The sequence below is a fragment of the Podarcis gaigeae genome (assembly GCF_964106915.1).
Source record: "Podarcis gaigeae genome assembly, chromosome: 2".
In the NCBI taxonomy this organism is placed as follows: Eukaryota; Metazoa; Chordata; class Lepidosauria; order Squamata; family Lacertidae; genus Podarcis; species Podarcis gaigeae.
Genome location: NC_139679.1, coordinates 97,414,509 through 97,439,333, shown reverse-complemented (window position 1 = coordinate 97,439,333; position 24,825 = coordinate 97,414,509). Strand labels below are relative to the sequence as shown.

Below are 24,825 nucleotides of genomic sequence, written 5' to 3'. Positions count from 1 at the left end.
CTTCATTCTGCAACAGACACACATAAATACTGGTACACAAACACAAGCAGCACAAAAATGTGTAGGCACGTTTGAAGCAGCATTAAAATTTAATGCAAATTATGCACTGTTTTGGCAAAATTTTCCTTGGAGTGTTTTTCGGTACAGAGTTACATACTGTATATCCCCCTACTACCTGGTGCAGCAGGCAATTCAAAGTGTGTTCTGCTCTCTGGAAACATGCAGAAGAACTGAACAGTGTATTTTCACATGAGCAGAACACAGAATCCTCTGCAAACACCATACAGGTATTTATGTAAACCAACCTTTTCATTCTGGAGACTTGCTGCAGTGGACTTCCCTCCCTGCTCCAGACTTCAGCTGGTTTATCTTCCCTCTTGAAGAAGTTTAGTCAAGTTCTTCCAAGGATATTATGATTTTGTTATTTCAGTCTATGAATGCTTCTTTCCCATTTGTGGAGAAGCAAAGTACCTGACAAGTAGAAAAGGCTTTTGAAAGTCTATTTGTATTAGGTTTATGGACCCATTCTACTGTTTAAATCAGGTCTCATTAAAATTACCATCCACACAAGTTCTCCCACTGGGGAATGTACATGCCAGAGTTACTCTACTTCTGCAGGCAACGCTGGAAGGGGATTGCCTGGCTGCAAAATAGCTGAGGACGTAGATGGGGAAGGGGAGGCGGGAGGATCAGAAAGACTTCAGGGCAGTGCGCAAGTTTCTACTCCTCTCCTGAGAATTCAACTGCCATTGTCTCTGCATTTGCTGAAAAGCGCCCATGAAAAAAATATGCTCTCATGAGAGGAAGGTGTCCCCACACTAGGTCAAATATGGCTTCATCTGCCCATTTTATGACGGAAATGTCATGCTAATAAGCAAACACTAAGCCTGGCAGCTGACACAATCTGTATAGTAGCCCCTCAAAGTTTAATTTTTAATAGTAACGGTACTCAAACCTTAACATAAATGTATTAATGTTGAAACAAAGACAATTAAAGTCCATTATTACATATATGTATCCTTCTGTGTTAATGATCTGGAAGATTTCCTCCCTGCCACTTACATTTTGTGCTAATAATTACAAAGGTAGTCAGAAATAAGTTGTTTAAGCTGAAGAAGCAAAACCTCTTTGACTTTTAAATTTAAATGAAGGGGATGATGAATAATATATTTTCTGATTTTTTAATTTTTTTTTGTTCTGCTGCAATCTATATAAGGTTATATAAAATGTCCATTTATTATACTTGCTCATTTCTGGAATCAGACATGCAAAATTACCTTTCCCTTCTTATAGGTTTCATTTTTCACATCAAATGTCATCCAAATAGGTAATCCTAAAATCCTAATTTATAAAAAAAATAATTTTGGAAATTAAAAAGTCATTGAGGGCTAAAGTGAAAGCCTCATGAATGAACACAAAGCATGATGAATGCTTTGGGGTTTTGTTTTTGTTTTCCTTGCTTACACTGGAATCTTGCACTTCGGACAAATTAAATGCGAAGTCTGCATGTGGTGGCTTTACCATTTCATATTCATGTGAAATTCATTTGTGTGAAAACAGGCCCCATGTGAAAAACTCATCAAATAACCAAGTCAGAGTAAATCAACACACCCTGTGTCTTGCATGTTGATTCTACAGTCTCAAAACAAGCATATGAATCAGACATTAGTTCTATAATTTTCTATTGTTTGTGCTTCTTGGACCAAGGGTATGCAAAGGAAACATCCTGGTATCCAAAGTGAAAAGGATTTATTTTCCTGTGTCAACCATGGTCTTTGGGTGGAGGAATATCTCAGAAATGAACCTTGTGTATCAGCCTAACCTTTGACACTCACCCAGCAAAATGAGTGATTTATCTTCTTGCTGCAGCAAAGAATGATTCCTTTGGTTTGTAAAACCCAACCCAAAATATTGTCTGTGTGTCTGGCCTACTTTCTTTATAAAATAAAATAAAATGAACCTCTCTCATAGTCTTATTTTAATAAGCAACAGAAGAATCTGGCAACCATTATTTAAGGGAAGCCAAGCCAGTGTACACAAGAGTAGCACATTTGCTTGTTGCCTCTAAGAAAACCCAAAATACATTCCTCTCCTCTGACCTAGCCAAAGTACATGGCCGGATTCTCTTGCAAATTAGTTAAGTGGAGTGAGTTCTACAGATTCCATACAACGGACACGCAACACATTTTTGTTATGTCTTTCTTCAATTTGTATTTAATTTGCAGTTTGCCCAAATCTTTATGGCCTCATAGCACTGATGGAAACATGGGGAAGGACACAGGAACCAGTAAGATGGTAGCACATGATAGGGAACAGTGATACAGTAGATATGGTCTGACACTTCTCATGCCAATACATTAAGGCAATCCAATAATCCTTGTTTGGCAGCAGTTATAGACAATATAAATTGTGCTGTATCTGCGGCTTCTAATAGAAGTGCCCAGGCTCAAGGCTCAGATACCCTGGAGCAATCTGCTGTTTAGGACTTGCCAAGGAAGAAGGGGGAAAGGACAGTTATCATCCCCACCTGCTTTTCTATCTATCTGAAACCTTCTTCCACTCTACTGTATTTCATTTTAACAGTCACTTAATATATTTTACTCAACTTTATATTCAAAAGAAATCAAAGCAGCTAATAAGCATAAGAAATAACAGATGCTATAAAAATAACCATTATACACAAATGTGATATAAAAGCTGGCAACATCAACCCCGCCTTGTGTGAATCCATTGCAGACGTCCACGGTGCCTGGAGACATGCCGTCAAGTTGTGTATCCATAGCAGTGACCAGAGAATTGACCGCTGAGAGGAGCTCAGAGAGAAGAAACGCAATGGCGCATCTATAGCAGCACAACCGGATGCCATCATCTGCCCCAGCTGCAACAAAACATGTCTCTCCTGTATCGGTCTCTATAGTCATAGCAGGTGCTGCAACCATCCAACAGCTTGACCTCACCCCCAAAGGCACACTCCTACATTGTCTCCCAAGACAGACAAATGACAATATATATATATTGTATATTGTATATATTGTATATATATATACATTATAACTGCTTTCGTAGATTTTCACGGGTACAGGAATGCAGGTTTTGGTGTCCTCGGGTGTCTTCCCGTGTGACACAAGCCACAAAAACCACAGCTCGCCCCTATACACGAAGCCAAGCCAAAGCACAACTAAGTGCAATACAGCCATCTTCTCAGGAAAACTCTTCACAAAGTTCAAGAGGTCAAGACACAAAGACTTTAGCAACTAATCCACACCTAATGACCCACCTAAGTGGTACTCAGGATATCACTCAAGAAATCACTCAAGGTATCTCTCAAGTAATTAAGGAACAAAAGAAGAAAAGGCACACTAGCCTGGGAACTTCCTCTCTGCCCAGAACATTGGAGGCTAGACACCACACCCCCTCTACAGTATTTATAGGAACTCAAACATTGAGATCCCGCTCTGTTCCAGTAACAAGAAGCCGAAAGCACCAGCCTGAAGATGACGAGTGAGACCTCGTCGAAACGTCGCCTAGACACCCCAACTTTTACACGGGAAGACACCCGAGGACACCAAAACCTGCATACATTATAACTGTATATATATACACACACACACACACACACTCAAAATAATTACAATTTAAACCAGGATTGGAAGGAGTGGGGAAGAAACCTTAACAAACATAGTAAATCAGCAGGGGTTGGGGGATACGGGGCAGCAGGAAGGACAAACAATGACTATTACTAGCAAGTAGGGAATAGCGACATGATGTTTAACCAATTCTAAAAGACCAATTAAGTTTGTTCTGTGTATAAGCTTTTGTGTGCATGGACACTTCTTCAGATGCCAAGCCTAGCTTATACCTAGAACAAACTTAGTTGGTCTCGAAGGTGCTACTGGACAATTAATTAATTAATTAATTAATTTCAACTGCGTCAGACCAACACGGCTACCTACCTGAATCTACAATTCTAAAAGCTTCACAGAACAACCAAACCTTTAAGAACTGTTAGAAGATACCCAATGATGAAGCCTGGTAGAAGTATTTCTTCAGTCTGGGGCTATAATAGGTCTGTTCCTTTGCAAATACAGTGGTACCTTGGGTTAAGAACTGAATTCGTTCTGGAGGTCTGTTCTTAACCTGAAACTGTTCTTAACCTGAAGCACCACTTTAGCTAATGGGGCCTCCTGCTGCTGCGCTGCCGCTGTACAATTTTAGTTCTCATCCTGAAGCAAAGTTCTTAACCCGAGGTAATATTTCTGGGTTATCAGAATCTGTAACCTGAAGCGTATGTAACCCGAGGTACCACTGTATCTGCCACATTTCAGTTACTGGAGAAACAACAAGCAGGGCCTCAGATCCATTGGGCGGGGGGTGGGGTTGGGTGGAGACATACATGGGAAGATTCAGCCCCAGTTCTTAAGATGCTAAGGCCCGTGGTCATTTAGGGCTTTAACAATAAAAACCAGCACCTCAAATTGAGCCTGAAAACAAGGAGTTAACCTGTGCAGGTGAAATGTCAACCAAGTAATATCCTCCCACCAACCAGAGCTAAACAAATATCTAGCGGTGCTGGCATTGTGCATTAGTTGGGCTTCCAAAAGCTTTTAAAGTTGCCACATGCAGAACATTTTGTGGAACTTCAGACTGGAGGTAACTAAAACATAAATGACTATGGGCAGGCATGTTCTCCCCAGAACAGGGTGCAGTTGATGTGCCAACCAAAACTGGTAAAAGCACTCTGAGTCAATGCTACCACCCGAGCACCCAAAAGCATTACTGCCTCAAGAAGCATTCCCAGGCTACAAATGTGCAATGCCATATGGTTCACACATCACAGTGGGTCAGAGTATGGTTTGCTTTGGGATTTTTAGATTAAGTATAAGACAAAACTTGACTACAGATTGTACTTAAGGAGGAGAGGCCTAAGCCATGCTCCCCCATTTAGACTGTGGCTTAGCTGCCACACTGCTCTGACCTAAAATGCTGAGGGATGTGCAAAGCAGCTGCAATCTTGTCCTCAGGCGTCAGCACTTTAAATGCTAAGCCATCGTTTGACTCGACATGATGAGAGAATGGGGAAACTGTCTCCTTCCAGAGTGTTCTTGAATTTGGCCTGCCAGATTTCCTACGTCTTAAAACTACAAGAAGCAGTTTCTGAAATAGGGGCCTTTACCAGGTGCTATCCTCCCTGAAGCCATATCCCTGTTGCTATGTACTATCAGCTACTTCAGCACCTTTGTGTCAAGCTACCAACCCACTTTAAGCACCCCAAAGCCCATTTCCCTGCCATCCTTTCATGGACATACTTCTTAGCTTTTACCCTTTTTGTCAAGTGTGGTAGCGAAGCATCTACTGTTGCATTTCTGTATGGCTTGAAAGCAGCACACCACTATCTTTCTTTCACCACCTCACCTACACAATGTTGTTGTTTTTCCCACCCTTATGCTTGTATTATGCCTAATCTCATTGGGGAAGGGTTTTGGCTTAGCAGTACATCAGCGTTTTCAGGTAGGCTGGGAGAGATCCCTGCCTGAAATCCTGAAGAGCTGTTGCCAGTCAGAGTTGATAATACAGTGGTACCTCAGGTAACATACGCTTCAGGTTACAGAATCCGCTAACCCAGAAATAGTACCTCGGGTTAAGAACTTTGCTTCAGGATGAGAACAGAAATCGTGCTCCTGCAGCGCGGCAGCAGTGGGAGATGCCATTAGTTAAAGTGGTGCTTCAGGTTAAGAACAGTTTCAGGTTAAGAACAGACCTCTGGAACGAATTAAGTTCTTAACCCGAGGTAGGACTGTACTGAGCTAGATACACTAACGTCCTGACTCACTATTAAGCAACTTCTTATGTGTCTAACCTGACATATGCCTAAGCCAGATATATGTTATTATGTTGGACCAGTTCCTCCAGAACTTCTATTCAGCCATATTCTTCCAAAACTCACCTATCTATTGAATCTGTCAATAAAGTAGCAACAGTAGGGGGGAAATATATAGTACAAATCGTTATTACCAAAGCCACACACATATTGTTGCATTTACTAACCATTTGTTGTTTGCCTGAAACCAAACCAAGAACTAAACAAACCTGCAATAAATGAAACTGACCACATCCTCAAGCTTTTAGAGCAGATTAGTTCTAAATCTGTAGCATTTACGAAGCAGTGCCTCTGGGAGAAACATTCATTTGTCTGTGGACCCAAGGTGGGTTACAAATTCAGTAGAACAACAAATTAATCAAAACAATCAACAATGAAAACCTTAAAAAATACATCCGTGTAGCAAGTGAAAATTAAAACCATCTTTCTTTCACATCCCTCCTGCTTATTTGTTTTTTTAAAGAGAGAACGTCTTCATGCTCCTCTCTCTGTCAGCAGCCAGTCATTCCAAAGGCACAGAGCAAAAAATCTTTACAAGATAGAAAAGACAAGGAAGGTTACATGAAAGAAGGCACTTGCTTCATTTTGAATTGAGTCCAGGTGTGGAAGTCAGAGCCAATCAAGAGCTGTCAATATAGGAATAACATAATCTGTAAAACTAACCCCAGATAATTAAACAACTCCTAACCCACAATAATACTACAACCAGACCTAACACGGACACTGGCACCAGAGCCTGCAATAAACCCAGATGCCAACTTTGCTGCCACATACATCCGGACAACACCATTACTGGCCCCAACAACATCACACATACCATCTCGGGACTATTTAATTGCTCATCGTCTAACATTGTGTATGCCATCAAATGCCAACAGTGTCCTTCAGCTCTCTATATTGGACAAACAGGCCAGACCTTACGCCAAAGAATAAACGGACATAAATCGGACATCAGGAATCACAAGACAAAGAAACCAGTAGGAGAACACTTCAATCTCCCAGGACATTCTATACAAGATCTCAAAGTAGCTGTTTTACTACAAAGGAATTTCAGAAATAGACTGGAAAGAGAAGCTGCTGAATTACAACTTATCACCAAACTTAAAACCATGGAGAAACCTGGCCTGAACAAAGACCTTGGATTCTTATCTCATTATACATGACAAAGCCATTTTTCACCTTTTCACCCCTTGCTTCTTCCTGTAAGACCTATTGCAGTCATTAAGAGTCGTCAACAGGCTCATCACAGCTATCTGCCAATCACCCATTCCCACCACCCTTCTGAGTAATACCCCTCCCCACCTTCTCACTATATAGAAGGGTCTGGAAACTTCTGTTTCAGTGTATCTGAAGAAGTGTGCATGCACACGAAAGCTCATACCAAGAACTGACTTAGTTGGTCTTTAAGGTGCTACTGGAAGGAATTTTTTTTGTTTTGACTATGGCAGACCAACACGGCTACCTATCTGTACCCAGATAATTAGGCCACCATAATCTGATTCAATTGAAGATTATGGCCCCCCTTCAAGGGAAGCCACAAGAGAGAGAGCTCTGCAACAGCCTTACAAAGGGTTACTGAGACAGAAACCATGTTCCTATTTCCCAGAGTTGGACATAGCCAGCATATAAGAGCCTAAGATAGTAAAATGCCTCCTAGCAACCACCTGAACCAACTTTCAGACACAGAACCAGATCCAGGTGCTACAACCCTGTTCCCTATATGAGACTGTGATACACAAGCAGAGCAACCACACACCACTTCCCAGAGTCAAAATAGTAATGAGTTTCACCTAGGAGTTTCAGTCCAGTTCATATCAGTCTCTGGTCAGCTAGAATTTGGTAATACTACCCCCAAACCTCCATACAGTTGCATACAGATCAGCCTGAGATGCAAAACAGAACCAAAAGCACACACCAAACGACACAAAAGAACATTCTGGAATCTAAGCAGCACTGAGCAGCTAACTCATCACCTGGTCTGGTGAGCCATGGGGCTAATGCAATTCCACTTGGGTTTATCAAACATGAGCCTGCTTCTCAGTCTGAACAACTTGTCTCCTGGTGAGAAGATTCTGAAAGAATATGAGTTTCTGCTTCATCCTACTAACTGCCTCTTCAGGAACCAAACAGTATCTTAGACCACACCACAGTTGTTCCTGCTCCTGCTTGACTTTGGGTTTTCTGAGCCTCTTACCACTTGGGATGCTGATATCTAACACCCATCCCTGTCTCTTTTTACAACAGCAGGTTGTCCATCAGGGTCAACCAAGGTGTTTATATCCCCAAAACTAGTTGGCACCCAGACTGAAATGAGCCCAGAGATGGATCTTTTAACATAGGAAACAAAATTCTTAGTAGAAGAACCACCTAGTCCAATTTTCAGCTCCAAAGAGAAGACTATTCTACCTGCAGCCCAAACTGATATTAAACAGCATGGGAAGCAAACTGAACTAAGAAAGAACCAGAAACCCGCTCTCCGTGCATGAAGACCCCCTACATGATTCAGAACTCTGTGCAATCAAGTTTCTTAATCATACTTGGAGCCTATGCTCACACTAGGAGGGTGCTAGAAATGGAAAGCAAGAGTCACCTCGGACAAAGACACCTGGAAGAAAACGGGGGACAAAGCAGTTCAGTACAAAAGCAAATGATAGCTTTTTGTATCTCACATGAACAATTTACATATTGTGGGATTACCTAAGGATGAGCAAGATTTCTACTTAATCAGCTACCTTGAAGAATAGATTCCCAGAGTGCCGGACTTAAACTCAATGGATGATCCCATTAAAGTGGAAAGAGCATGAAAAATGCCCTTGAGAACCACAGCTAATACTACAAACAGCAAGAAACAATCATTCTTACGTTCTGCAATTTTTAGACCCCAGAAACAAAAGGCTGAATGATGAAAGCAGCACAGGGTGAAAGACAAGGGGACGGAATCCTAATACTTCATTTGTAATTTTTCTTTCACTGACTGCAGTTCTGGTACTCAGGTACTAAGAGCGTGGCCCTTCTACCACCAAAGTAAGTCTCTGGGGGGAAATTCCAAAGTTTTTTTCCCTCCTGTACCCAGACCAACCCAAGGTCAGAGACAAACAAAAGCCATTTCTCTTCTGAGATGCAAAGTGACAGAAAGAGTTTCAAAAGGATAAGTGAAAGTAAAAGCTTAAAGAGGCAAGCAACAGCTAGCAAAAACACATCCTAAACTCCCCAATGCTCTGCTCACATATGCTCAGTTACTTTGATATGCATGCTATGTCACACAGGAGTATTATTTTAATTTACTACTGCTGTGCATCTATTAGATTCAATTAGGGTTCTCACTGTCACACTCTTGAAAAGAGCCCCAAACTCGTCTTTGCAGATTCATCACAGACTTGGGGTGTTACATTTTCAGTGCAGAAAAAACAGTCCCAAAAAAGGTTCAGGTAGAACTAGCTGATAGCAGCTTAAGTGAACAGTGTGGTGTAGTAGTTAGAGTAGTGGACTGGGATCTGGGAGACCAGGGCTCAAATTGTCAACCAGCCATTAAGCTCCCCAGACAACCTTGTGCCAGTCACTCACTCTCAGTCTAACCTACCTCACAAGGTTGTTGTGAAGATAAAATGGGAAGGAGAGGAAATATGTATGCCACCTTGAGCTCCTTGGAAGAAAGGTGGAGTATAAATGTAAATAAGTAAATAATGCATAAAATAACATTCAAAACCAGCCATGTGTTCCTCCATCCCAAATTACAATGCACCTGATTTATTGTTCGTCCAAAATCTAGAAAAGCAACTTCTTACTTCAGTGTTCCTCCATCCCTTTCTGCTTGGCTTCCCGTAGTCTGGCTGGCCATTATGAGAATAGGATGCTGAACTAGATAGCCCTTTAGTCTGATCCAAAAGTGTTCTAGCACAGGGGTGGGGTACCTCTGGCCGAAGGTTGAATGCAGCCCTCCAAGCATCTCTACCTGGCCCTTCAGGCCTCCACCCCAAGCCACACCACACCAGGTGATGCCCCTAACTGGCCTTGTTCTGCACCCTCCTCTAGTAACTTTGCCAGACTGGAATGTGTCCTTGAACTGTGTTAATACCTCTTGCTTGCCTGGGTAGAGTTTGGTGTGTGCCCAGCCATACCCATTTTTTCTACACTGACCACGGGTATATAGCCCTCCAGGGAACGTGGTTGTTCGGCTGGAAAGGGTTCCCTGCCACTGTTACAGCATTTTCTATATTCCTTTCCACATTTATTTCTGTATGAGCAATATCAGGAAAGAGAAAGGGGCAAAAGCTCAGATGTGAGTGCCCCCTGTATTGATCTAAGAAGAGACAGAAACAAGTGCTGTACCTTGCTTTGTTTTTATGTAAGCCATATGAATGAAGGATGGGTTAGACAATCATATAACCATTTACCTAGGAATAAGTTCACTGAACTCCATGCTGAGGCAGAGGAAGTGGGGTGCAGTGGGTGCGGGCTGCCCCGGGTGTCACCACTGAGGGGGATGACAAATTGCCAGGGGGCACGCACCACGGGGCCTGAGACGCGGTGACTTGGGCACGCACAAGCTCTACGCTGCCCAAACAGTCCACCTGCTGCCCCCCCTCCCCCAGCTGTAGGGCGGCTGAGTGGGAGGAGGCAGGCAGACTTTGGAAGCCCTGTGCTGTGCCCCGCCCCTATGGGCTGCTTGCCCTGCCCCTATGGGCATGCCACCCCAGGCGCCCGAGTGGCTTCCTCTGCCGCTGTCTCCATGAGCATGCACTGCAAGCCTGTCAAAGCTCCGTTTTCTGTAATATTGTGTCCCATGTTTACCTCTGTTTGGGTTGGATCCAAATATTTCATGCAGCTCCCTTTTATATTTTATTCTCCCTCTCTAAATCTTTAGCAAGTGAAATCTATTATGATGTCAAAAGGTAGCTGACAACATAAAATGTATCCCACTGAGTTGATGCTGCACACATCTAAATTTACAACAACATAAGTATCATAAAAATTATAAGAACTGCAAATTAACCGCTGATGGGTTTGGTTTTTTTTTAGTTCACTGACATAAATAATAGTAAGGATCTGGATTACTTCCAAACATCCTTAAGTCTATTTAAAGTGTCAAAAATTATCCAGGAAACCTGTTTCAGCCTCAGACTTATCTTCTACAACACACTGCATGCCACTGAGAGAAAGGTAGGCCCTCTGAAATCAAGCAGACAATTTAGTTCAAGCACTGTTGATTTCAGTGGGTTGTAGAGGCAACTTGCTATCTCAGAAATGCACTCTTATAGAAACAACAAAAGAAAATAAAACCATGAACATCAGAATTCAGTGGTGCTTTTTTTAAAAAAAATTGTGTGTCTGCATATATACCTGCAAGCATGATTTCTTCGTTAAATAATACAAACTCAACAACACCTAAATCAAATTTTCGTTCTCCATTCTTCACAGACCAGTATCACAAGTGAAACCCTTTCTTTGTTTCACAATTTGATGTTGGAATTGGATGTTGAAGAATATACCTCATGGAGCTCCTATCAGTAGACGTTCTTGTTTGCTATATTGTTTGTATGCCAATACTAATGCTTGTCAGCATGCCTCTGAGAAGAGAGTTACTTCCCAGCTGCTCCATAGACAGCAGGTAGAAGTCGACACATTGCTTTGTGGGTTTCACACAACAGGCACACTGCTTTGCTCTGGACCGGCTACTCCTCTGCCTTAATGTTTTTGACGGCAGGTTCCCCTCTCCTCCTCCCGCAAACAGAATGGTTTCTAATTTTATGAGGAGCACAATAGTTTATAATATTCTGCACAATAAATATCCCCTTTTCAAAAATGCATCAGATCTCGAAAAGAAGCCCATTTCAGTAGCAATGACATCACTCATTCAGGAATGGTCTTTACTGACGTCAATCAGTGCAACTATTCAAGATCAACTGAGCTTTGGCAGGAAGAGACAGGTACCGTCCACATTTGCTAAAGCTGTGAGCAGGTGTTCTTCATGCACAATTCACTTTAACTATTTTCTCAGCAAATATAATTATACTAGGAAGTGATTAAAGGTGTTGATACATATTAAAGTTATAATGTAAATTTAAAAGAAAAAGAACATTTGAAAGGAGCCCATGCCTTTTAAAATCCCTGCCTGGCTTAAAACTTGATTCTCTTACTTACTCAAATTTCCAGTTGCCCATTCATGCCAGATGGGCATGAGGCTTTCCCATGTCTATAATGTGAATACGAAACTTGCACCGGCTACAAGACTCAGCCAGTTTTTTAAAAAAACAACAACAACAACGTGCTTTCTCGCCTGCATTAACAAAAAGGAAATGCATGCAAAATACATGGGGTTCCAAATACACATGTGTACCCAATATCCTGCCCTGGGACAAACAGATTGGTTTCTAGCTTTGGCATCTAAGCTACACAACAGATAATCCTGGATGCCTATATTGTCATGGTCCAGTTCTGATAGTGAATCCAAATTAGCAGTCTCACGGCATAACTTACACCAATGGAAAAGTCAATGGAAAAGGGCACCTCTCAAATATATTACAGCAGCACAACTGCCCTCCTCAAAGCTTTTTATAAGATACAGGCATCACCTCCTCTTTAAGAGAAGGAACATGACACAAAGCATGCAAATACATGCCAGAATGGTGGAGGAAGATATATAGCAATGGAGGCAGTGAGGAACACCTTTCAACATTCCACTTCAGGATTATGGATAAGAGTCATTTTTCCAACCTCAAAGAAGCATCTTCCCACTCCACAGATGAGATGGATTTGGAGGTATATGAATACACCAGCAGTATATTAACAAGGCATAAGAAGGACAAACAGAGCCAAGTGTGAAACTCTCACAGTGCGCTTCAAGTGGTAAAGTATTCTAAACGTAATGTTTGAAGCGGAGAGCCCTCCCATTGTACAGACTGTTTTTGACTGCATCTACAGCTGTTGATAATGTGCATTTTAGGATTTGACTGTCTTATAACCATTACTTGAAGGACCCAAGCCAAAATTTGCTTAAAATGTAATGACATCTGCTGAAATATTACAGTTTGCCTCAGATATGTAGGTACTACCTTCAGCAGAACATCAGATCTGTGGCCAGCCATCAGACAGCAGTTCCCAGTGTTAAAATGTAAGCCTTTCCAACATTTGATTATGTGTCAACACAGCATTATAACATGACACACACAAAAAAAGTTGTAAGAGATATTCATCATACCAGTTAAGGATCAACAGTGATTTGGGTTGGGAAACACTGCTCTAATCAGTACTTCCTAATCTGCAGGAAAACACTAGAAGAGAAATATTAATACCATCAACCAAAATAAAAATAAACCAATTAAATTTGGAGTTGAAAACTAAAACCAATATATCAACCATAAATCCTGATTCCAAGTGACAATAACTACTCCATCCTCTCTATTGATTGAGTTGTTTTTATCATAATCTCCTGTATCTTGATTATCTTAAAGCAGATTGTGCACCTAGCCTAATTAAAATAAACCTCCTCAAATCATATTTGCAGCTCTGAATATAGTACATTTGAAGTATATTCTGTATTTCATCTCACATTACAGCTGGTCCCTAGCTCAGAAAGCAAAGCAAACTTTTCTATTCTTGTGAATATTCTCTTTTTTGCCTTTCTACATACCCAGCAATAACACATTGGATTTTTTCAATGTAACTTTTTTAAATTAATCAGACCGATCTTTTATTCAATTTTTCTCAGCACCATGATGGTTATTTTCCCTGTCCATAAATCTTTAGCAATAGTCTACATGTCTCTGTGGTAGCTTTCTGAAACAATGTGTAATTGTGTTCTACTAAACATTTTTCTTATTTATCTCCCATTAAACCATAAGTCACATTTTATAGTATCCGTTCATAGTCAGAACAAGTTTCTGCTTAGCAGAATGCAAGTCTAGTAGGTACTAGACTCTTGTAATGATATTGATAATGGGTATAAATTATAACATTTATATGAGGGAGGACAGACTACTCTTTGTTTTATAGTCGTATCATAGCTTTCCCCAAATTGTATCTCCACTGAAAATTACAGCCTTTTCCCATGAGTGACCTACCTTGCGGATATTTAGGTCTGCTTTTCTCAAGCCAGACAGTGATTGGATCTACAAATCTGTAGTTCCATTTTAATGAACTTAGGCTTTAACATGCTGCTATTATGGTGGCTCACATCAGTTTCAAACCTCTCTTCGTGTTCCCAAGACAAAACCTAATTCTCTGCTGGGCAGAAAACACTGATACATCTGCATGAGGGAAAACCGACGAGTAAAACTTTAGAAACAGACAGATTGTGGTAAAAACATGGTAACTCTGTTTCCCCCCACTTCAAATTATTACATTTGTCTCATCAGGAATATGGGCTTAAAGACCCTTCCCTGCATTTGGGGTTTTCTTGCCATGCAGAGTGGAGCCACCCCATTTTGTGAATCAAACAACAACTGCAGTCTGGTGCCAGCCCTGAAACTTACACAAGATGTAGGGGGAAAACAAACAAAGGAAATGAAACAAAGAACAGTTCAACAAAGTGCTAAAATGGAGCTGTTTACCTGTAGCTGCTATTCTTCAAGTGGGTATTGCCACATATGTGGAAAGGTGCCTGCACAAACCGCAAGAGGGTAAACAACCCTGCAAATATTTGTGATAGAAATGGCTCCAGCAAAAGGTATAAACCATGAAAATATGCTAGAAGGGAACAGGAAACTGCTTGTTTTAAAGTTCATAGCAAGGAAGGAGATAGTTAAACTATACATGCTGAAATCCTTTGGGCAGAAACAGACTGCATGTGGTAGAACATCCACAAGCAACAAACCAAATCTAGTATTGTATACGTCAGCAGCTAAAACTCTGGTGCAGCAATAAAACTGCTAGCATATTTGAAAAGCTAAGCGACAAGCAGCTCCGGCTCGCCCAGCCCTACCCATTGCCACCCCACCACCGCACTTAACTGACCTGGGGGTTCTAGATCACAGGCTCTACTGGTCAAAACGGAAGCCCAGCGATCGCCCTCTCCTAACAGAAACAAACCAAGACTGCTCCATAGGAACACAAGAACCAAACTGACTGGACAACACAGTAATAAACCCGAGCATGAACTGACCGTTGACAGTTGACAGTTGAAAGTGCATGCGCTTACTTGCCATTAGAACGTTCGTCTACCAACGCTTATACAATTGGTTAGAACGCGCCTTGTACATAAAATGTGTTAAACCCAATACATAACATCCTCATTTAATTTTCACCTGTGGCCCCCTTGGAATATCTTGGGGGTATTACAAACTCGTCTATTTCACACTGATGTGGCTTTCGCATGCGATGATTCATAAGTGTATTCTTAGGGGCACTGATGTATGCTTTTATTTCCCTTTCCATCCCCTTGAAGAAGCCCTCATGCCAAAATCAAAAAACTAGACAGAGGTGAGTGTGAAAAGCTGGTGGGAGACTCTACCTGGATTCTGCATACTGTACATATCCCATCAGCTGTTACAAATACACCTAGCCTAATCAAACAACTACACGCAGATCACTCCTTCTGGGCAAGAATGTAGCACAAAGGTGTATTCAACAAAACTCTAGCTTACCACCTGCTCTTAAACCTAGTTATGTTTTCTTGGTGCAGCCATTTATTCCTGCATCCCCTGTTTAGGATAACATAACAAGAAGAAGAAGAAGAAGAAGAAGAAGAAGAAGAAGAAGAAGAAGAAGAAGAAGAAGAAGAAGAAGAATAATTTATTATTATTTATACCCCGCCCATCTGGCGGGGTTTCCCCAGCCACTCTGGACAGCTTCCAACAAAATATTAAAATACAATAATCTGTTAAACATTAAAAGTTTCCCTAAACAGAGCATACCTGACCTCCTTGTAGTCTTTCCCTTCCTTTTTTATACTGGAGATTTCAGGAATTGACTTAGGACATATGTCATGGGTAGCATGTTTTAAACTACCAAGTTAAGTTCAGAAGACATATAAGACACTTGGAGGAGCATAAAAAATTATATTTTGCTTTTTTCAAATATTGGCAACTAGTGATTTGTTCTCTAAGGCTTCCAGCAATGACTTGGGGACAATAGCAAAAAAAAGGGGGGGGGAAGGCAGTGACTTCTGGGTTATGTAGGATAGGTGGGTCCTGAACGAAATCTCCATCATAAAATGCTTGGAAAACACTGGAATTGGATTTCCTTTTAATAGCAATTTTTCTTCTTGGTGTCTGCTGATGCTGTGCAGCGATTCTGCTTGCTTTAGAAGGGTAAAACAAAACAGCAAGCCAAATCTCTCTATTTTAAAGGGAGTGGTTTCCCAAGAAAAGCATAGTCTCATTCCCTTCCTATTTCCTGTAAGATACACAGAAAAATGCAGGCAGCAGGAGCAGCAAGCATCAGTACTAACTTTGAAAAAGATTGTGTAGCGACAGCTGGGCAGCAGGAGGCCTTAGCCTGATAGATTGCTAGGGTCTAAAAGGTAGAAATAAGCCTACAGCTTCTTCATTTTCAGGAGGAGGGAGCAAAGTTCTAGGCACAAAGCAACTTCCCAACTACAATTAATGTCAAATTAAAGCTTTCTATTTTGGATTAAAAGTGAGCTTTAATATCAATCGCTGCATAGAAGTTTGAAAGATTAATCACCTGTAAACAGTGTTTGTGTGTGTGTGTGTGTGTGTGTGTACGTACGTAAACACACACACAATAAAAAATATACTAACACAACTCCCCAACACTGTCTCTTTTACACAGTAGACTGTATAGAAACTCAATGCCAAATTATTATTAAGAGGAGGAGGAGGATTTCAATAACGACAAAATCCACTAATACAATAGATCTTTGTAGTGACAAATCAACAACAGATGTTACTCCCAGTGAACTAAGCCTAAAACTTTGAAAGGTTTTTAACACTGTAACTATCATATACAAAACAAGGTCCATGTTCCAAATATTTCACTTAGCAAAATAAATAAGTTACAAGTATTTGATGCTAGAAGCATTTACGAGAGAGGAGCACTACAGTAAACATTGCCTAATCACGCCCTGTGAAGGTCAGTGTGCTTAAAACCCAAGGTCACATTAGTATCCTACATTTAATTAATAAGTCTTAGCACTACTATTACCATAGTTTTAACTGTAGCTCCTTCCCTGACACTAAAGGACCTAAGCATTAACAAGCTACTTATATGTGGAGCTTCTTGATATTGCTGATGAACTGCTACAAGAGATTGGTGCCATAAAAGTGTAGGCTTCATCATAAATGCTATCATGCTAAGCTGTATGTCTCTGGGGTATCGGAGCATGTGGTCACAGTTTGTAAGCATTCTCATTCATTCATTCACTCACTCACACACAGACACAATATTGCTGTAATCCACGAAAGCATTTTCAAGTACAGTGGTACCTCAGGTTACAGACGCTTCAGGTTACAGACGCTTCAGGTTACAGACTCTGGTAACCCAGAAATAGTACCTTTGGTTAAGAACTTTGCTTCAGGATGAGAACAGAAATTGCACAGCAGCGGAGCAGCGGCAGTGGGGGGGGGCATTAGCTAAAGTGGTACCTCAGGTTAAGAACAGTTCCAGGTTAAGAACAGACCTCCAGAATGAATTAAATTCTTAACCCGATGTATGCTATACCACTGTATAGCATACATTCCCAAAGTTACACTTAAAGCCCAGGTATTTATAAAGCAGGTGGTTTATTGAGAGGGGAGCAGGTGGCGTTGTGGTCTAAACCACTGAGCCTCTTGGGCTTGCCAATCAGAAGGTCGGCAGTTCGAATCCCCACGATGGGGTGAGCTCCCGTTGCTTGGTCCCAGCTCCTGCCAACCTAGCAGTTCGAAAGCAAGCCAAAAAGTGCAAGTAGATAAATAGGTACCGCTCGGGTGGGAAGGTAAACAGCGTTTCCGTGCGCTGCTCTGGTTTTGGTGTCCCGTTGTGCCAGAAGCGGCTTAGTCATGCTGGCCACATGACCTGGAAAAACTGTCTGTGGACAAATACCGGCTCCCTTGGCCTGTAAAGCGGGATGAGCGCCGCAACCCCAGAGTCGTCTGCGACTGGACTTAACTGTCAAGGGTCCTTTTCCTTTACCTTTACTGAGAGATGAGCGGCCTGGTTTGTTCTATCTACAAGGTTATTCAGCAGAACATACAAAGCATAGGAAGCTGACACACCTAGATGCTTGCTAGAGCAACGTATATAGAGCTCATGGGTTGAAGACGCTCGTAGACACTGAGTGAAGTAAGCGCACAGGAAAGGAAGGGCAGACCTATCTCTTCATTCCACCCACTGCAATCAAAGTTGAGATCACCCATGATTACCACATGGGGACATTTTCCCTACGAGTCCTAGCCACACAGTAAGGAAATCTGTTTCAATCATGTTGGTGGGGAGTGATAAGTCTACCCACTCGATGCGCTGCCTTCCAATAAGGTCTCCCTGTCCTTGTAATGAAGTAGTTAGAAAAGAGATACATAGTTGCATTTTTGGAATATAGCAACAGTCCTGGCAGCATACGGTACAGACCCTACTAGATTATTCTGATGCAGACATGTTGGAACACACTCAGGTTAAAAGAAAAGCTTTCAGAATGTGGCAGTAGCATTTCAGAAATGTTAGGCTTAGCCTTTTTTTTCTGACATGCCAGCTTTCGGTGACCAAGAAGTCCAGGTTTCTTTCTCTCTCTCTCTCTCTCTCTGCTCGCCTGCCCCCAGAATGTATTCAAAGATGTTAATTCCCAATATACTCCTAAAGCGTGAAAGTCCAGGAAAAACTTCATGTGATTTATCTGCACTTGGTTTTGGGCTATGCCAGCACAAGCACAACATCAGAGGGAGGCAAAGAAACCAAATAGCTTTTTAATCACTTGTCAAATTAATTCTTGCTATTTTGTGATGTGCAAAATGGGAAGCCACATTCTAAGAGGTGAAACACCTCTGGGGTTGGGTTGTTTTTTTAAGTAAGTACCTAGTAAAGTGGATTACAATAAATTCAAAATGATGTAGATCAAGAAAACAGATGAAAAGTAAGGATTTTTTTTTGGGGGGGGGAATAATTTATTTTCCTATAGACATAGTTGCTGAAGTTTAAGTTGCAGAAAATATAAGTGGTTATTTCATCATCCTGACAATGATTAGGCTTCCTAGAAAATAGATGTCAGGGACTGGTTGAACAAGGAGGGATGGTGGGAAGATCCAGCTGTAGCACAGCCAAGGAAAGAAGGCTCAGAGACCGTGAACTGGTGATGGGACAACAATGACTGGTCAGAGGGAGAAGACTGGGAGAAGGTTGTATCAGAAGCAGAAGAGGTAACATGGTTTAGTGAGCAGGAAGAATCCGTTGCAGAGAGAAGTTCAGGATCAGAGGCAGAAAATGAAGCAGGAGAGTAGGATGATGGAGGTCAAGAGGCAGAGACAAGTCAGGCTGGTGAAGAAGCATGGGTGTCTCCCCCGCCTGCTGCAACAAGCTCGCCTCCCTCAATCTCCCACTATCAGGAAAGGCATGAAATGGGAGGAGCAAAGGCAGACATCCAGGCGCAGTCTTAGATTGCTTGGGAAAGACCCGGGAGAAGAAGGGACGTAGGCAAGTGTGGGAAAGTGGGGACCTTCAGTGACCGCAATTGCCTCATAGGGGCAAGACCTAATGAAGAAGAGTTGCTGCGCTCATTAGGCTTCGTACTCCTGCGCAGATCCTGTTTTTCTAATAAAGAGTTAACTTCACCTCCTCTGTGTGATTTACTGCTGGCTCACTCCTGACAATATGAGTACCAAGCACTGTGATTCTCTGACTAGGCACTACTGGTGGTTCCCCATGGCTCTGATGTTTAGATGGTCTTCACTAGGTCTGAGCATTTAGTGTGGCAGGCCTTGCACCGTTGAACTCCCTACCAGGAGAAGTTTGACAGGAACCATCCCTTGCTTCCTTCAGATGCCCTCCGAAAACTTTTTGTCTATTTGTTTAGACAGGCTTTTACAACATTGTTTTTCGTTTTGTTTTAAAGTTGGGTTTTTAATGGCTCTTTCATTGGTGTCACCCTTCTATGTTGTACTCTATCTTGCTATGTTTTTGTGAAAGTGTGGATTATACATTCGTAAAGAAAGAAATAAGCTGTGCAGAGGATGGGCATTCTGAGCTCAGACTGTCCATTCTCCATTGTTTGATATTTTGAGAAAGGCGTTCCCCAATGCTCAATGACAGGCATAAGCAAACTCGACCCTCCAGATGTTTTGGGACTACAACTCCCATCATCCCTGATCACTGGTCCTGTTAGCTAGGGATGATGGGAGTTGTAGTCCCAAAATATCTGGAGGGCAGAGTTTGCCTACGCCTGCTCAATGACATGTTCATATTTACTGAATGTTCAAAGGTACATTCACTACAGCAAATAAACACAAGCACACACTGATGCAGTAGAGGACCATGAAAAATGTGGAATGGCTCTAAAATAATACTACGCTGCGAGAAGCCATGCTGTAAACCAAAGGTCCCTAAATCCAGTTCTATCTTTATCTGACCTGAAACTAATTAAATATATGTTAAGAGTCTGAAAACACCACACACATCAAAATTAAAATAATTAAAACCCTACCTTCCTCCCATTACACAGAATGAAGTGGCAGCGAAGGATATATACCAATGTTCTGAGCAACAGGCAACAAGTTGCCATAAATAATGTAAATAACTAAGATGTGGGTAATAAATCTACAGCTAAGCAAGTTATTTTGGCATCTTGCTTACGAAATGCAGCACTTTGATCCCACTCTATCATCTACATTTACAGCATTTCAGTGGAATTAAGGGCTACTTCATCTAAAACATATGCGCTACTTCTATATTGATATGGTGAAACATTGCTGTTATGACTAACTGATATATAACCAAATTTCACTATCTCAAAGATCCAAAGGGTTTGACAGAAAAGGGATTCAGAGGAATTTTGACATATCAGCATGTATCCGTTGCTATATAGCTCTCTATCCGCTTGTGATAAGCACTTCCAGCCTACTTCTTTCCTCCATCTTTGCCTCATGCTTCCAGCAAACTTTGAGGAATGCTTAGGTTTTTTTTACCCTAACCAGCAAATAACCTTGCTCTTTTTCCTGGAGAAATGATAGCCACCAAGTCCTGTTGATACCTGGCACCATGGAATCCACATTTAAGCAGACTGCCTACAGCCCAGGATGACAGGGAGCTTCTGGTGCATCCATAGCTATATGCAAGCAAGCACACACACACACACACACACACACACACACACACACACACACACACACTTGCTTGATGTAGCAAGTATCAGGATCTAATATATCTAAGCTACCCATTTTACCACTAATGGTAAGATGTTGCATATTGGACCACTCAGTGCTGTTATCCACTTTGAAAGTGCTTAATTTCACATATGTTGGGCTTTCTGCACATAAATGCCATGAGTCCACATTTGAACTCTAGAATGCATTATTTTTTTTTAAAAATAAACAACTTGCTAACCCAAGAACACTGAAATAAATGCTATCGGTTTTCTACTAGTTGTCACATTTATATTAGTAAACAAAAATCAGTCTGGGAAGAAATAAATCTGAGGTTGGATTCCTTCTATATATACTAATAATGTAAAAAAAAAACCAACCCAAAATTGCTTTCCAGAGTGTGGCATCAAACCCCCACCCATGGTGTTTTATTTCATAAAATGCACTCTCAGAAGTGAACTAAATGTCTAACATAGATCACCAGAAATGCTCTTCTCAAGAAAGAATTAAACATTCACTGTGTAAGTAATGGCCAATTCAAGGAAACAAATTGTAACTATAATATCCTAAATGTACAAACAACCCTATACTGCATTTAACCATACTTTTCAGCTTTTGAATACAGGTTCAAAATTGGCTTAGAAAGCCAAAACAAGTAAAAAAAAAACTATATAAGGATGGACATTAGACTTATGTAGCACAAGTGCATGTGCACACATGTGTACGCAGAGAAATGTTTATGAATAAAGTTCTTTGCACATTCCACACAGGACATGTTCAGAGCCTTTTGCTGGCTTAGAAAATTTATTCCTTGTGCCAGTTTCTGTTTTCTATGTAAATCCCTGCAGCTGCCTTGAAAGTAACCACAGTGCCCTAGTAATCCAAACTCCCTTTGAGAAAACAAGAGTAAAATGCACAAATTCACTGCCAATTAATTAAATACAGGCATTTCATTTAAGCATAGACAGGTTTTGTTCCTTCCTTCTATAAAGTGAAAAAGAGCTCATCATAACATAGTAAAGTGTGTAGATAAACCTATGAGAGTTGTCCTGTAAATTAAGCTCTATTTAGCAATAACTGGGAGAACTGATTGAAGTTAGTAATCCAGCCATACATCTCAATAGGCTTGCATTCTAGCTTTCTTATCCTCACTAGGTGTTTAAGATCAGGGGTCAGCAAACTTTTTCAGCAGGGAGCCGGGCCACTGTCCCTCAGACCTCAGGCCAGGCTATATGGGGTGGGGGGGATATGAACGAATTCCTATGCCCTGCAAATACCCCAGAGATGCATTTTAAATAAAAGCACACATTCTACTCATGTAAAAACACCAGGCAGGCCCCACAAATAACCCAGAGATACATTTTAAATAAAAGGCCACATTCTACTCATGTAAAACCATACTGATTCCCAGACTGTCCAGGGATGGATTTAGAAGGCGGACCAGCCCCCAGGCCTTAGTTTGCCTACCCATGTTTAAGACAGAGTTTTTGGCAGAGAGAGAGAGAGAGAGAGAGAGAGAGAGAGAGAGAGAGAGATGCAAGGTACTAGACTACGTCATTTCACATAACAAATCTAGTGAAAAAGGACCAAAATAATCAACCTAAACGAGAGATTCCAAAACTTATCAGGACCTGCAAAGCCTTTATTTGGTACACTGCCAGTAATAACCACACCTAAATGAAAGGAAATCCTGGGGATATCCTCATCGGAGGCACTACACAGCAAGCAAATGCGGGTTGTGACTCAGACTTCACCCATCACTCTAGCTTTTCTCTGTACAGGTCTTTACATGCAGCCCTGCCTTTCTCATCATTAATGCAGACTCTAAATATGTCTTCCACAATATGAGCCAGATCCTTAGCAAGTGTGAACTGGCACATCTCCACGGCTGCCAATGCACAGGTTCTGTGCACGGTACAATTGAAGAGAGTGATAAAATGTCAACAAAAATGGTTGATCCAAACACCATAACTCAGAATATGGCACCTCCAAGATCAGATTTTTGATATAAGGACGTGGTATTCTGAGAAGTGTTTATTTGACAACTAAGAGGAAGTTAAGTAACACTAAGACAAGTTCAGCAGGAGAGAGAGAGAGAACATTTAGAAGATCTGTAAAGTGAAGCCACACTGTTGTGGTTGAAATCTGCCAAAACACTTCACATTTGAACTACACAAAAAATGGTTTCATTTTCAATTGATTCCCAGACTTATTGAGTATCATAGTAACTGGCCCATGCACACACATTTCCACAAGCACATCACGTTCCAAATAGATGCCCCTGCTATTTCCAAGAATTTAGAGAGTTCTTTCACCAAAAGGTAGCTGGAGGCTGGAGCAGAATGAGAGGGGTTGGTAAGTTTATGCCTACTGCAAAAGTCTAAAAGAGTCCAAATGCAAACATGCCATTTCGCTATTCTGATAAAAAAGTGTTAAGAGACAATGTATGCCATAAAGCACAGAGGCAGGAACCAGAGGAACAGAGTGAGGAAAAACCATACAAATATTGAGAATTGGTATTTTTAAAAAACCTATTAAATCAAATATTTTGGGGAGACAGCGTATGCATAAAGATCAACTATCTCCATGGAATTAAACATAACGAATCAACAAATAACGAATCAACAAATGTGTTTGTTTTAAATGTGCCACAGAAACAATGGAGTGTTTGACTTATTTTAGGAATCTACAGAGTCAATGCACACAAAATGTGCATTACAATGTGAAAGTTGATTCAAGTGGTTCCCAATGGCATCTGTTTACACACATTTTGCCAAGTGGATCAAGGGACTGCCTCCAGATATTATTGGGCCACAGCTTCCATCACCCCCAACCATTGGGTCATGGGGACTAACAGAACTTGGAATCTAACAATGAACATCTGGAATACCAAAGGTTCTCCATCCCTGATCTAAAGCCTACGCTTAAAAAGACAAGGAAGGGGGCAGATCAAACTAAGTTGTTGCACTAGCAAAAAACAGTGCAACCAGAGCTAGCGAAACAAGACTTTTCCTCCTTTCATCCCCACGCCCTCTAAAACTGCTTAGGAGAGTCAGGAGAATCCCCTGGACAGTGAGGAGGGCCAAGAGAGAAGAGATTGTTCCATCTGACAAGCAGAATTGCTTGTGGTGACAGAACACTCTTCTTAGCACGACACTGAATTCCACCCAAGGTTTGCAGCAGCATGGAGAAATCCCTTGTTTTATGTGATAAGCAGCTGCACACAAGTATCTTGCCACACACAAGACCACAGCAAGCAAAAAGGAATCCCTGTGATAGCTGCTTCACTGCCGCCAACTCTATAGTACGTAGCTTTCCAGATAAAACATTTTTAAATGTTAAAATTAACCTCACACATCATACGTTTCTCTGGAAAAGTTTTTCAAAAATTTTGAAATGCCCTACTCAAAATGCTGGTGTTGATTCTTCCAATAGTATAGTTACGGGGGAATGTCATATATTTACTAAACTGTCTACGACCTACTTTATGTTAAATGTGCTGACAGGTAAACTGAGCATAACCTCTGGCGCTTTCAGAGATTGCTCTTATGAACACTTTGCATGTTTCTGCACGCCAGTTCTTTCTAAAAATGCTGATTCAATTACCAATATTACAGCTTATTAATTCATTCCCTAGGTAGTGGTTTGTTCAGGGATAAATGAATAAACAGTGTGCCCAGTGTGTCCCATAAATCTAAACAAAGCAAATTAATTAAAGAA

At 41.2% G+C, this 24,825-nt stretch overlaps 1 protein-coding gene across 27 annotated transcripts in view; it reads right to left on the bottom strand.

Annotated features, from left to right (window-relative positions):
* Positions 1 to 24,825, bottom strand: part of FOXP1 (forkhead box P1) — a 538,949-nt gene that overhangs the window by 327,760 nt on the left and 186,364 nt on the right. The window lies entirely within an intron of this gene.